Genomic DNA, 14,629 nt, shown 5'->3' with positions numbered 1-14,629 from the left:
GCTCTTGGAAAAATTTGGTCAAGTCACATTCTCCGTTTCAGGCCATTTCACCGGAAGAGTTAGTAGCTACCTGGAAATGCTGGGACACATCTGCTAAGAGCCCAGGCTAGGCACCCCGCTCCCAGCAGCCCAGCTGCCACGACTAACCTACTTCTTGCCCAGCTAGCTGGGTATTGCTAGCTAGTGCTCCCCAGGGACCCTGCCCCCAGGAAGCCCTCCGCCTGTGTAAAATACAAAGATGATGGTTTTTGCAGGGCTGGCTAGCTAAGCTGTTTCTTCTGACTATTTTAAGTCAGGTCCTGCAAATAAATTGACATCGATGCTTCCAAAGCACTTGTGACGTTAGACATGACACTAAACCACCACTGCCAAACTTCTGCGCCAACTGACTGATACTGTTCCATCCTCCAAATCACGCGCATCCATCTAGAATACAAACCCACTGTCTAGCATGAAGCGTAAGCACATTATTACACTGACTCACCATGACAGCTTAAATGAATTTACTTGATTAAAATAGCATGTCTCCATAAATAATCAATAGTACTCTTCAAAGTCTGCCTCAATAAAATTACTGTATTTATCTGATGTGGTACATCAAAATGACATTGTCTACTGAAAACACAAGCAAGAAAAAGTGGTTGCAAAGGAACAGGAAAGAGAAATGGTGACTTTGCCCAAAAAGGAAGGTAGCATTAAGTCTGTACCTAACTATATGCCAAAGGCAGACAGAGGTATATTTTCTAGCAAGTTTACAGACCCTAGGAGGGAGAGCAAAAAGCCTACAGACAACATAAGGTTTGGTTTGGAGTAACATTCACAGATAATTTTAGAAAAAGTCACGTAAGAACACTGGGACCCACTTACTCGTCTGAGGTCTCTAGATTGCAGAAGACAGTTTTTAATTGTAATTGCTGTTTGATGCATCTTTTATCTTTCATCTACAAGCTTATTTTCTGAAAAAATCTGAAGACATCTGAAATGAAGGTGACAGCTCCTGATACAATTACAATGAAGACTTCTGCCTTTACTTTTTAACTCATGATGCTCTATCAATTATTTCCCAGACATTTGGCAGCAGACTACTGGGCAGTACATTTTTAATCTACTAAAACCCACAAGTCCAGCCGTCTGAGAATGTCTGGATGCTGAAGCACTTCATACTCTTGAATTGGAAATTGCAGAAAATAGTTGTGTCAGCAAGTGGCACAAGCCAAACCTTTTCTTTGGTGCTTCAAAGAATTTGCTTTTTTTCCTGCAGAAATGAAAAATAGTGGCTAGGATTTTGTGGTTTGGAACAAACTGACCAGTGCTACAGTGATCTATGGCAAGCACCAGAACAGAGAGGAGACAGAAAAACTCGGCAGAACCAATTCTCCAGTCAGCACGACCTGCTTAGTTACTCATGCTTGTAATCATCACATTAAGGAAACCCTCACAAAACCCCTGCAGATGACTGAAATGTCAGCAATTTGAACTGGACATATGATTTCTGCAACACCGAAGTTGCATTTTGAATAGCATCAGAAAGTAAAAAGCTAGCCTCTGCAATATCGTTAATCATAATTCTTCATTTTTCTATCAGAAAGAAACAAACATTCCCCTTTTTTAAAAAAGCATTTATGAAAAATAGGTCACTTGGCATTTTTGAAAGAAGTAAAACCAGCTCATCATCAAAAAAATTAAATAAAACCTGCTCAGTACTGTAACTTATGTTAACCCACCCCAAGACTTAAACTGGAAGTTAGCAACCACAGGAAACACGGAACTTAACTGACAGTACAAACAGGTCAGCAGCCTCATATAACACACAAAAAAAAAAAAAAAAAAAAAAAAAGAGAAGGAAAGCCATGGTAACAGAAGTTGACACGTACCACCCCATGAAGGAACAGCAGGAAGCAACACCTATCCAATAGAGCATATCTACATGTTGGTATGTAAAAACTAACAGCTACTTATAATTTTATTTTCAAAGTACTTAAAATTTTAGCAGCAAGCATCCAATTAAAAAAAAACACTTTTAGTATTTAGAACATTAAAATAGTTACAGCTACATTTCTTTTCTCTCCTGTTCCAAGTTTCTTCCTTATCTAGGCAGTTCTAAAATCCTCATACTAGCACATCTGGTCTGGAGATGTGCAAAAGCTATTGAAAATGGCACAGCTGTATTGCCCTGTCTGTCAAAGCAACCAACACAAGCTCTCACTTCATAAAGCTAAGGGATGAAACAGAGCTCTTGCTCGAACAGTTTTGTCCCTCTCTACAGCACTCATTATTTTCACTGTGCAGCAAACCTACCACTGGATTTAATAAGGGGAAGAGTTGCTTGGCGTTCAGAAGTGATGAAGGGACCATTAGCCATACCAAAATTTGACCACACCTTGAAGATAACCCACTCTTCTCAAAATAAATGGTCTGCTTGCCTCTCTTAGCTTTTAAATCTCAAGGTGTGCAGGCAGATAACATAGTGAACATTCTGAGCAACTTTCTCCTAACCAGCTCTCAGGTTTGAGCAGGACTGCCATACAGTTTTACGCTGGAAATTCTGGGACAGCAGCCTTCAGCTTACAACTTCAGCCTACATCCTTCAAGGGACGTTCTCCAGCTTTTCAAGTCCTACTCAAATCGCCGTTATGAGTTGCCTTCTTTCAGAGATCGGCAGCTAAAAGACACAAGCAGACCAAGTTTTTACATAGTTTAGGCTTGCATTTGATTTTTGTCAGTCCAAGTCTTTAAAATATAATTCTTTTATTTAAATTAGAACCTACAAGTCTATGAATCTCTTTACACTGGGCAATAAACACAGTCATGCAGAGACATAAATATTCAAGTTGTGTTTAGTACATTAATGTTGTAGTTAATGTAATGTAACTTTATAACATTACAACTACACTTTATGGGTTTCCCAGCATTAGAAGTCGACTTATTTTTCAGACAGAGATCTCCCGGTTTCTGGAGTCTCCTTCGACATATCAATTTTCTGATGAAATTATGCCCATGGTTTCTTGAACAAAGATAACTGGGGGAGGGGACGGGACTGTTAAAAAGCACGAAAAGCTCATGAAGTGTTTGATTCTTTTATCTTTTCACACTTCTGCAGAGCACCGTTTAGGTGCACCAGCTTACCTCCCCTGTACTACGACCGCTAACCACCTTGCAAGGAATCACTTCTAAAAGCAAATGCTTCTGACAATTCAAACAAGAATTTTTGGAAGAAATACCGTAATTGTGACCCGTAAACATCCTTTTTGTACAGAAACATTTCAAAATCACACTTAAATACACTTGAACACCAAAGCTATTTTTTTTAAGACTAAGCACAGTAATTTTTGGTGTGTAGTCACTAAAGGGCATCAGTACTGCAGTTCTTTCTACATAATCAATAGTTTCTAGGCCAATTAATAAGGAAAAAAAAAAATGCATGAACCAACAGAGATTATAGAGACAAAATATAAAGTACTATAAATACATGACTCCTTTGTGATAATGCCATTGCCTTAGACCCCTATTTTGCTTCTCCAGCCTCTCTGCTATTCCTAAAATTATCAGTATACAGCTGCAATTCAAATATAATTTCCACGTCCTGCACATCCTTCCCATAAAAATAAATAAATAACTAGAAACATTTTAAATTTAGTCTCCCCCTCTTCGCAGAACACTTAACCTTTAGAGATTCAGCCTGGAGACAGTTCACTGCCTTCGTGCCCAGGCTCTGGCAGCATTCTGACAGCAAAGGCATTTTTCCTCCTACCAGCTTCCCTAGTTTGTTTATAAAGAACATGAAGTGTTCCCATCAGCCAGGACACAGAGATGACATTTCCCTGCCTGGAGGAACTTACAAGAGTCTAAATTAGCTCTGACTGTAAACAAAGAGGAAAAGTAGGATTGCACATAGAAACAATTACGGACCATTCATTGCAACCTGTCTGTAATCTCCCTGATGTTCTACTTTGTGCCAGATTTCGAGATCTGCTCAGATCAGAGGACAACAGGATGGTCAGCATCAAAATTCATGCTTGCCAGCTCATGCATTCTCTCTCTTTTGATTAGTGCTTTTAGTCATACTCGTTAGTCACTGATGCTCTGCTGTATCACTTCACCCCAGGGGGCTCAGAGCTGAGACAAGCACCCCTTCTGCTGAATTCTGCTTCACGTCAAGGGGAACACGCAGGTAAAGCTCCACACTGTACTCCCAGGAACCTGTGAACTCCAGCCCTTCAGCAGAGACCTACACTGGTGATGACTGACTACTGACTTTGGGGTTCCACATGACAGGTATGCGGATCCTGCTTTCCACCAGCTGTAGAGAAGTATTCCTTTACTTTAGTAAGTGCCACACGGTTCTTCCCCTCCTTGCTAACTCTGTCATCTATCACTGCAAACCATCTCCACCCTTTAACCTGGTCCCTTTTACAGTCTGTACCTCCACATATTTTCAAGTCCCCAACTGATTACTGTCTCCTCACCCTTCCTAGTAGGTTTTGGATAATCTCAATTCTGTCAGTACCTATATATTAAAAGAAAACGTCAAACCCACACCAAAAAAACACAACAACAAAACCTACATACAACATGTACCTATGCCAAAGGTACATATAACACACAATATTTCTCTTTCCTTGGTTATTCACCAAAATTGCTGTAAGTGTACAAGTTGGAAAGAAATCTTAATCTCTTTTGGTCAGCATTTTTTTTTTTTATTTAAGTCTGTATTTATGTCACTGCCTGCAAATACTAAATATGACCCAAGCTTTAATTTTGCCATTGTTGGTTGCATCCAGCACAGGACGCACAGGACTGCATTTGTAGGATGCATCCAGGAAAGACCTGGTGACGGATGCTGCGATGCCACACGATGTATCTGGGTTACCTTGCTGGGCTTGCCTCTAAAGCAGCATGCTGCCGAGCAAGCCATCAAAACATAGGGACAAAAACACACAAGCACAGGTTTCCATTGGCTTTTCCTGCTTCAGAGTTTACAGAGATCAGGTGCTAACCCCAAATACGCCGCCGCTACAGCTTGTTACAGTCAACTTACACTGCTGCAGTTGTTTTTTAAGTTGCAATGGACATATAATCAATTTCTACAAACATCAGAGCAAATTACAGGCCTTCACACATCCTTGGGTTTCACACCTCTACATTTTAATAGAAACAAAACTCTGAAGTCAATATGCAGTATCTTTCAGTTTTCCTAATGATGAATACGTAATTAAGATGTCTTGAACTCCTACTAGGTAAAAAGCCTACAAAGTAACAGGAAAAAAGCATCACTGAAAGTTCATTAGCAGCATCTCCTCCTGTAGGAAGTAAAAACAAACTGGAAACCAATTGGAGTATTTTGAACAAATATTTTTGTTTTCTGCCTGACAATACAGAGAACCTGCATGTAAATACAAAACTTTATAGTTTCTAGGTTACACACTAGTCTGCCTTTGACCACTGCTTTGAGGACAGGGTTTATACAGAAACATATTTGCTGCAGATTGATTCTCTGATATAGATAAAAGATTTTAGAATGTGCCCTTGCACCTCACTAAAATAAGAAAAAGAGCCCCATGAAAGTTCTACTACTAACAGCATCAAAAACAAGCACATGCTGCTGCCATGTGCATTTTTGTTACACTTCAGAGTTTCTCTTGCTGTTGCCTTCCCAAACCTCCTTTCCCTCATCTCTGCCTATCAGGACTACTCATTTTATGCTACACCTGCTACCAACCTGCTCAAATGAATCGAAAAGCTAAAAAAAATAAAAAAATAAAAAAAAATAAAAAAAGTCCCCAGCCCTAACGAACTTACACTTACACATTTTAGATTAGCAAAATGAAGACTGAGAAAGACCACTTCATTCAACAGGAAGAAACCCGCAGTTCTACCACTGCTGTAAGGTCTCTCCAAGCGCAGCAGATCCTCTGAAGATGGATGTGGTTTTGAATTTGAAGCTGCATTTTGAAGAGAACATGCTATAGCATGTGCTACTTCTTGTCAAACCACCGAGAAGCTTCACCGCTGTGTTAAGCCTATCAATAAAATCCAGTCTATAATAAAATCTGTCCAATTACAAAGATCTAAAAAGTCTTTACATAACTTTGGAACACAAACTGTTCCCCTTTTTAAAAAGTCAGACTTCATGGCATTCCCAAATCATAAGTACTATGAAGACTACTGCGATTCCTTTGCTAGCTGAATACCTCCTCTCTCATTTTCACATTCCTTCTAGGAATTTTTGAAAGTTCCCACGCTTTGGGCTTTGGTTTTCCAACTATGGTGATTTTATAGGTCTCATTTGGTTTACTTGTTTGAACAGCAAATGTATGAGAGCACGAAGTATTTCAAGGAGTAGGTGTCCTTAGCCTCAGTTTCTTTTGGTCCATTTAAACCCTTAGTTCAAGAGATCCTTCCATTCAGACCAGCTTCTCAGTCAGCGCTTTGATCTGGCCTTGACCACCTCTTTTTGGTCGGACATAAGGTCAGTGTCCTACAACTATATACATTACTCTCTAGAAAACTGAGAAAAGTCAAAGTCAGTAACAACCCACCAGTCCAGCACATCACTTTGAAGGCCCTGTGGAAACAAAATTTTACTCTCCAGGAAAATCTGTCACAAGCCCAACTCTTTCGTCATCCACTTCAGGATATTCCTCCTCGTTTTCCTATGCAATAGTAGGTCATACATGTCTCTGAACTGCAGGGAAAGTAAAAAAAAAAACCCAATAAAGGAAGTGCTTTTACTTCCTTTAAGGAAACTGAGCAACCCTTTTTAAACATTACTATGAAACTTGAAAGAAACCTTATGAATTTGATGGCTCCAGGCCAGAACTGAATCTTAATTGGCAGCAAAATCATTTCAGAACATACAATTAAATAATTCTTAAAAAACAGCAGCAGAATGTAATTATTTTAAACTTACAATTTTAAAACAGTGTACCATATGCTCGTAATTGTATAAGCATAGATCCTAATCGCACACAGATCACAGCCAGTGGCTGATCAGATAACATCACAGTTCCAAAAAGCATGCAAAGGCAAAGCAGTTAACATATTTGAATAGTTTCACTTTTTTTTTTCTTTTTTTAGTTAAACAGTATAAATTGTTAGAACTCCTCTCTCTCCTACTCTAAAACTCCACACACCCCCCCGCATGCATTTCCAATACAGCCCTTTGAACACATCTCTGAACAGGAACCGGCTTCCCCCTGCCCGGGTCAGGGGTGTATTCTGCTGCAGATACCTTCTTCTGGCACCAGCTATGAAAGGAGACATTGCAGGGATGCACTCAAAACCAGTGATCAACCAGTGAAGTCCAGCTGACTATATGGATCAATGAAAAAAGCTCATAAACGTAGGAAAATGTTTCTTTTCCCACACCAGGTCAAATTTATCCCATCCAGCATTCGAGATTACGTTAGTATGAAGGACAATATTTTCCTCTGCATCTCTGCCCTTCCACTCAGGTTAGACTGATTTGAGAATAACACCTGAGCTCCCAAATCTGCTCTTATTCTTTTAATTCCAGATGATCTTACACTGGGTCTGTTTATAAACTGTCTGCACACGTATAGATTCTAACGCTGAAAGGCTGCACGCCCACAGTTCTCAGGGCTTCACACAAGTTGGTTTTCTCGCAGTATGTATATCGAATGGGTTTGGGGAGATTCTAGTTAAGTCACAAGAGCTTGCTGATTTAATTACTCCAAGCTCTTCAGCCTACTCGCCATCCCGTCGTGATCCCCTCTTCAACTGGTTCTTTATCCCTCACGCTCTGGAAAACTGGTAAAATCTGAACCCACCAAGTTCCCCTGGCAACTCACCCATGGCTTCACCTGTAACCAATAACTAGTCATGCCTTCGGCTTATCTAAAGCCACAGTGTTTTACATCTGGTGATGTGGCCATTATTGAAAGCTTTCCATGAAGTAAAACACAATTGTACTAAATTATCTAAATTATACACGTGAAAAATGGCAGTGCAACAACCTGATATTAGAAGCATTTGTGCAAGAGCCATGGAAGGACTGACATTTATTTCCTTACTGACTACATTTCTATTCTAACCTTGTGATCAAGCCACATTTTGGCCCTCATCTCAAAATATTTTTTCTCCTGACTGTGGCCCTGCTATGAGATCTGTTCCATCCTATCATCATATGCCAGGTCACCCAACACTTCCATATTCAACCACCTCTACGCAGTCACAAGGATTCACAATTACAGGGTTGATACACGCTTCTGTTTCCTGTCTTCCAAATGGAAAACTTGTGTTTCTCTCCGCAGGCGATACCATTACCCGCTGCAACACCAACAGCTGGCCGCTCATACTGGAGAGGAAGGGGGGGGGGGGGGGGGGGGGGGGGGAGGGGAAAAAAAAAAAAGGAAAATAAAAGACTGAACAGACTTTATTCAGCACTTTTGCCATCTTCCTGCAATCTAACCCCAGAACGGTGATTACACAGATGCATTAGCAGACAGTCAGCATTTTCCGCTGCCCTTTCTTTCCTGCAACACTTCGTACAACTGCCAACTTGCCTGGCTGCTGGAAAGCTGAATGGGGAATAACACAGGCAACACACTGGGAAAACTGCAGTGCTGCTAGTGAAAGGGCATGCCTGCTTTTTTCCTTGATCCTCATGGCAGCACCACAAGCTAACCTCTAGAAATATGCCACCTTACAGTTAAAGGTGGCTTGAACACAAAGGTACGAGCAGACAACTTATTTCTTCAAGGGGAAAAATAAAAATACGTTTAAGTAAATGGAGCTAGCATTAAACATGGTATCATTTGAAAGGCTCTTTGCCCACATTTGTGTTGCTTAGCTCCACAAAGTTGTGTTCACGGTGTACTGGCCCAACAGAAGTTCCTCATGAAGGTATCTATGAAGTCCTCGCGGACAGAAATGTAAGCCTGTGTTCAGGCTTCTACTTCAGAGGCAGTTGGTAACCCAACAGCATAGCCACAGATGTGAGGAAGATGAACAAAGCACAAAAAATATGGCAATGTACAAGATCCAGTGTCAGCACTGCTTTGTCCTTTTGAAATAATCATTAACAACAGGGTGTACCAGGTATTCACACGGCCTCCCTTTTTATCGCCAGAAACTATCAGCATTAGGAAAACACTATACGGTATCTTCCATTGTGTAAGTAATTGTGGAATTTATCACAGCAATCAGTTAAAGTTATGATGTCTATTTTTTTTACTCACAAAGGAAGCCATGAATCACGTGACAACTTTCCAGGGGAATGGGACTTCATTCCTGGTACATGAAATAATTTAAGGTGGCTGTAGGAACTGAATCAATGTCTGGAAAGGAGTCACTGGCTAGTATTTCCAAACAGCATTTCTGAACAATGTCTTTACCACGTGGCACAAATAGGTAAGTCTAATTATTTCCGCTTTAAAAAATCAGTTACTTGTAAGACATCTACCAGCTATCTGTCTTTTCAATGTCCAGTTTACCTCTCTAATCAATACGAAAGAACCTGTCAATCTTGCTCTGAATCCTTAGCCTGTCATCAGAACCACTCAGCGCATAAGCACACGTTTACCATCCACCTTTGTAGCCCTCCTGGCAAATGTTCCTATTATCACCTTTCACAATAAAAAAAATGCTTGTTTGCTGCTTAGAAGAAATAATTACATTTATGAATCAGGCATTACCTAAACCCTGGAAAATGACATTATCTGATTTTTTAAAAGGAATCATAAACACTGATTGTCACAGCACACTTTCCCACTCTATTTCTTCACTGAGCAAGAACATGTCACCCAGCTGTAATCAAGAGATCATCTAGTAATTTCATGACAAACACAAACATTACTTTTGAATTCTAACCTAAACCCAATGCCACAAAGCAAGTCATGTGGGCAAAGCTCACGTGCCCCTGTGCAGACATAAGTCAAGACTCATGTGTCCTCCACTACCATTTTTTGACAATAAAATTTCCAAAACTTTCTGCCCTAAATGGTTTGCAAAGCCAAATACTAGCTTAAGGGGATTCCATTTGGGTTTCACCAAAGTGCAGCCTGATTTTAACAGAACATGAAGCATGTCATGGTCTGCATGACACTTCTACTATCTTTCTGGAAAGCTGCTACACAAACCATCAGTCATCATCATCCTGTATGTAAGCTTTATGATCAACTGTTTCCAATTCAATTTCTGTGTAATTTATACCATACATCAGCACGCAATCATTATGGAAAGCATTTCAAAGGAGGAAAAAAAAAAAAAAGAGATGTATTTTAAAGCACAATCTTTTGATCGGTACTGCAATGTTTTAGTACAATTCCAGTAAAATTACCACGACACTAAAACCCATGCAAGTAAAAATCTTGCATTAAATCTACATTTAAAGCCTCCTCCCAGGCATTTGGCATTTCTTCCCTTTTTGCTACACAATTTAAGTTTTCATTTTTATATATAATTTACCACCCGAGCTAGAGTATTTTTAAATACAACCTTCTGAATGTGAATCAACGCACAGCTCATTTATTGACTCCCTCCCCCAGTGAGTCAAGATTAAAGGCTACCTTTGAACTCTTCCCAAATGTGACGCACCACTTGAACAGTGGTTTTGACCCAAATCACACTGTTTGTCCAACATCTGGACCATCAATGCTCTTTTTAGGCAATTCTTTCCTCACCCTTGAGGCTGCTGTCTAGCAGTATTTATGTGTGCTGGTAAGTAGCTGCCGGCACAGCTGAGCTGCCATGCTGTCTTTGCATGCATCTTACCAGTAACTACCTTGTGCATCTACCAGTAACTCCCAAAACCTTCCTGTATTACCTGTAACAAACTTCATGTTCTTTAATCTTCTCATACTTCCTTCACTAAATGATTTCTTTAGCACCTAAAGCAATAGCTGTATGTCTTCCGTGTGCTTCCCAATGCTCCTTGAGAGGGCACCTTCATCATTTTGGTAGACACAGATGTGAAGACTCCACCCTCTCAAGCTATTAAGGTACCACCATCTCCTTTGTAGTATCCATCATAAACCACAAATCTAATCATATCTAAATCATAAAGCATATGTTAGTAGGTGGCTTAACATTTAATTCCTACATTCACTTGATGTATGTTTGTGAGCAGCACGCATCTCAATGGTGGTTTTTTGCATATTAATTGCCAATATTTTCTATTAGTTAAAAGAGAGTAAAAACCTTTGGGAGAGGAAGAGAATATACAACTAGAACTGACCATAAATCCAGATAAAAGCCACAGTTAGGACCACATGAATTCATCATTCCTCTTTCAGGCAATAATATGCAGGTACACTTAAGATACAAGCCTTTTTTAACTAAGCAAAATTAAACTAAAATAAAAACTAAAAAAATAATCTGCAACTTCAGCAGAAAAAGGACGCAGAAAAATTCAGCCGAAGTCTAGTTTCAAAGGTCTCCTATGAGATTATGAAAACGAACAAAGACCTACATAAGAAACCTCACATGACAGTCAAGGTTTCTTTCATCTAAGGAGTTTGTGAGGGAAGATAAATATGTAAAAATATACATCTCATTGTGCAACCACTGGAGAAAGCAAACTTCACATGAGATAGTAGTTTTGCTAAGCCTGGAGCATTGCTTTTTGCGTGCATTCATTCCACAAGGCCTGCTTTTCAAACAAAAAAAAAAAAAAAAAAAAGCCCAAAAGACAAATGAAGGCAGTTAGACACAAGCAAATTCACAATTACGAAACTGAAAGAGTGTAACCAAGGGCCTGAAGCCTACCCGACGGCACACCTCTGTGCAGGGACGTGGGGACACACGTCGGTTTAGTTACAGCAACCTGGGTTTATGGCTCTGTTGTGGTCAGACCTTCACATCAGACCTTGCTGTTCTCCAGCACCTCCTTTTCTGCAGAACGGGGAGCTCATTCAGTATGTGTCGAAACCTGCAAAAATTAATGTTTCGCCACTACTGAGTTTACATAAAATATTTAAGAGACTATAAATAAAAGCCATTAGAGAGACGAGCGCCTGTGTTTTAACCATGCACACTACTTTTAGTTACCTTTTTGAGAAGATTAAAATAAAGCAGCTTTTGCTTTTCATCCCACTCACACCCTCCCACTACAAATTCTGTCTGAGCTAATCCTCCTTCTACAGACGTCAAAATAGGGCGTAAGTATTACAGCTACTTACTGCCAAAATGTGTTGGTTTAATATCCCATTACCATTGTAATACTGGCACAATAACTTATTATATGCGACAGCTTTTGCAGTTAGTCAAGGATAGAGCCACTTACTCTGTAGTTTTTTCATCCACGTGAAACTATCCTCGTAAAATTTGTAAAAGAGAAAATTTAAGGTCTGAATTAGATGCTTAGCTCAGACTATAATGCCAGACAAAATAAAAGGCTTATAAGGTCCTCAAGCACACTCCTCCCACCCTGTCATTTCCACTGTCCCAGCCTTTGTGTAAAGTGATTTGTCCAGAAATTCTGGTTTCAGTATTTACAAACACATTGCTTAACCCCTTGCTTCCCAGCATTTTAAAAAATACTTTCACTGATTTTTTTATATATATAATTAATTTTTTTTTAGTGCAACTTTCTGCACAAAGGCCAAGACAGTCACCAGGTCAGAACATGCTTCCGATGAAGACTCAAGTGTTTGTCAAAAGGTTCAGGATAATCCTTCAGGAACCTGCAGCACAGAAATACGCAGAAGAAACAGACAGCAGCCTGTTCAAGGCTTTAAAAATATGTAGGTTAAAGTGCACGTAATGACACGGGCCGCTATCAGATACACTGAAGTCAACGGGCATCCAAAAGAATGGTAAATTCAAGTAAGTTCCTCCACTCCAGCGACAGCAGATCGGCCAACAGCAGAGGACGGGGTTCCAGGGGACGCCCCGCAGCCCCGCCACGGCGCTGCTTCCCCAGCGCTGCCGCCCGGGGCCGGGGCACACCGGCCGGGGGAGGCGGGACGGGGGCGGCCAGCGCGCTGCAGGCTCCCGCCCGGCACGGGGCGGCCCCGCCGGCAGACCGAGAGCCCCGCCGGCAGACCGGCAACACGGCAGCCCGCCCGCGGGCACCGTCCCGGGGCAAAGTTTGTGCCCGCCGAGGCCTGGCGGAGGCGGCCGGGCTCCGTGCGGGGGCACCGCCCGCCGCCGGCCGAGCTGCCCTCCTCCCTGCGCCCGCCGGGCCGCTCCGGCCAGCCCGGCCGAGGCACTTCTGCTGCCCCCGCTCCCCGCCGCGCCCCCACTCCGCCCCGGCCGGCCGGAGCCGCCGGGTGTTTAACGGGGGGAGAGCAGCCCCGCGGATACAGCCGGCTCGTAGAGGGGCGCCAGCCCCAGCGCTCCCCGGCAGCGCTCCCAAGGCACCGTCCCACCTGCCCCCGCCCGCCGCGCCCCATACCTGCCCCGCCGCGCTCAGCGCCTCCTCCCGGGGCCGGGGCCGGGGCTGGAGCTGGAGCCGCTGCCCGCCGCCACGCCACGGCTCCGGCACGGCAGCCCGCCGAGCGCCCCGGCCCCTGCGAGCGCCGCCCCCGCGCCGCCCGCCAGCGCCCCCTGCCGCCCGCCGCCCCGCAGCGGGGGTCCCCGCCCGCCGGCTCCCGGCACCGCTGGCACGGCGGCACAGCTGGCACGGCGGCACGGCCGGGCGTGGGGAGGGAACGGGGCGCCCGTGGCGGTCCCCGGGCCGGTCCCCGCCCACCGAGCGCCCCTTTCGGGACCGCGGCTGCACCGGAGCCCCGGCTTTCAACTTGGTGCAGCCTCCAGCGCCGGAGCAGCCGGCCGGCGGCTCCCTGGGAAGCCAGCACAAACAGCGGGCGCCGCGCAGGGAAACGGTCGCTGCCGAGGACTCGTCTGGCAAATCCCTCCCATACTGCACTAACCGAGACGTACAGCTGGAGTTGACGCGGCCCTTTGTAAGAAATGCCAGTTTCAAGTTCTGGTCAAAGGAGAATTCCACGAATGTGGATCAAAAGATAAAACATAATCCCGTATATAGCTGATGCAAGTGAAGTCATTTCGTAACTCACAAAGTACTCACTAGTTTTATTGCCAGCACAGCAGCTCCCAGTTAATCAGCATTTCCCCTCGCAGGAGCCGATTCTGCTCTACCAGCAGGAGCACTTCTTTGATCCCACAAGCTGATCATCTTCCGGATGACACCAATTTTTCATGTATCCCCAAAGTAGATACTAAAACCAATTCTGCAGGTTTGGGGAATGCCTTAAATCCCTTTACACACCTACTTCGACATGTCTGTGCAGAACCTATGCAAATACTGGGCAATCAAAGCAGACCTGCTGACGGTAAACATTTGGCAGCAGTGTCTATGGCAAATGGCTGTAAGGTTGGTCTTGTGGCAGTCAGGAGTCACCTCGAAGAGCATATGTTCACGTATTCCTGTGGTTCCACTTGCAATCCTGGATACTTCTGCCAGTTTCCAGCTGCATTGTCACGCTGCTCTACCAGCCAAGCTACTTATCTGCATGGCCTCTACTCTTGGGTCATGGTGACTGGTGGTCGCTGCCCCACAAACAGCAGCTTGGAGCCAAATTTTCTCTCTTTGATATTGCACATCCACAGAGCCAATGTACGTGGCAAAAAGATTGAGCTTGTTTTTCTAGGTAGATTAGTACTTTGGCCTGACTAGTATGATTTCACCTGGAAATATGCTGAG

The 14,629-nt window shown here is 43.1% G+C and overlaps 1 protein-coding gene across 7 annotated transcripts in view; it reads right to left on the bottom strand.

Moving 5' to 3' along the window:
* PXYLP1 (2-phosphoxylose phosphatase 1) overlaps positions 1 to 13,492 on the bottom strand; it is a 57,494-nt gene extending 44,002 nt beyond the window's left edge. For 3 of the 7 annotated variants that reach the window (XM_027808919.2, XM_005441652.4, XM_027808921.2), the window contains exons 1-2: positions 12,245 to 12,289; positions 11,728 to 11,890 (exon numbers count right to left, since the gene is read on the bottom strand). The gene's annotated coding sequence lies outside the window, so the exon portion shown is untranslated. Of the gene's footprint in view, positions 1 to 6,539; positions 6,640 to 11,727; positions 11,891 to 12,244; positions 12,290 to 13,357 lie in introns of those variants that run through there. The other 4 variants (XM_055723765.1, XM_055723766.1, XM_055723767.1 and 1 more) reach the window with 4 other exon arrangements.
* Between the last annotated feature and the right edge of the window lie 1,137 nt (positions 13,493 to 14,629).

Source organism: Falco cherrug, chromosome 11 (genome assembly GCF_023634085.1).
Source record: "Falco cherrug isolate bFalChe1 chromosome 11, bFalChe1.pri, whole genome shotgun sequence".
In the NCBI taxonomy this organism is placed as follows: Eukaryota; Metazoa; Chordata; class Aves; order Falconiformes; family Falconidae; genus Falco; species Falco cherrug.
This window is presented reverse-complemented; position numbering and strand designations above follow the sequence as displayed.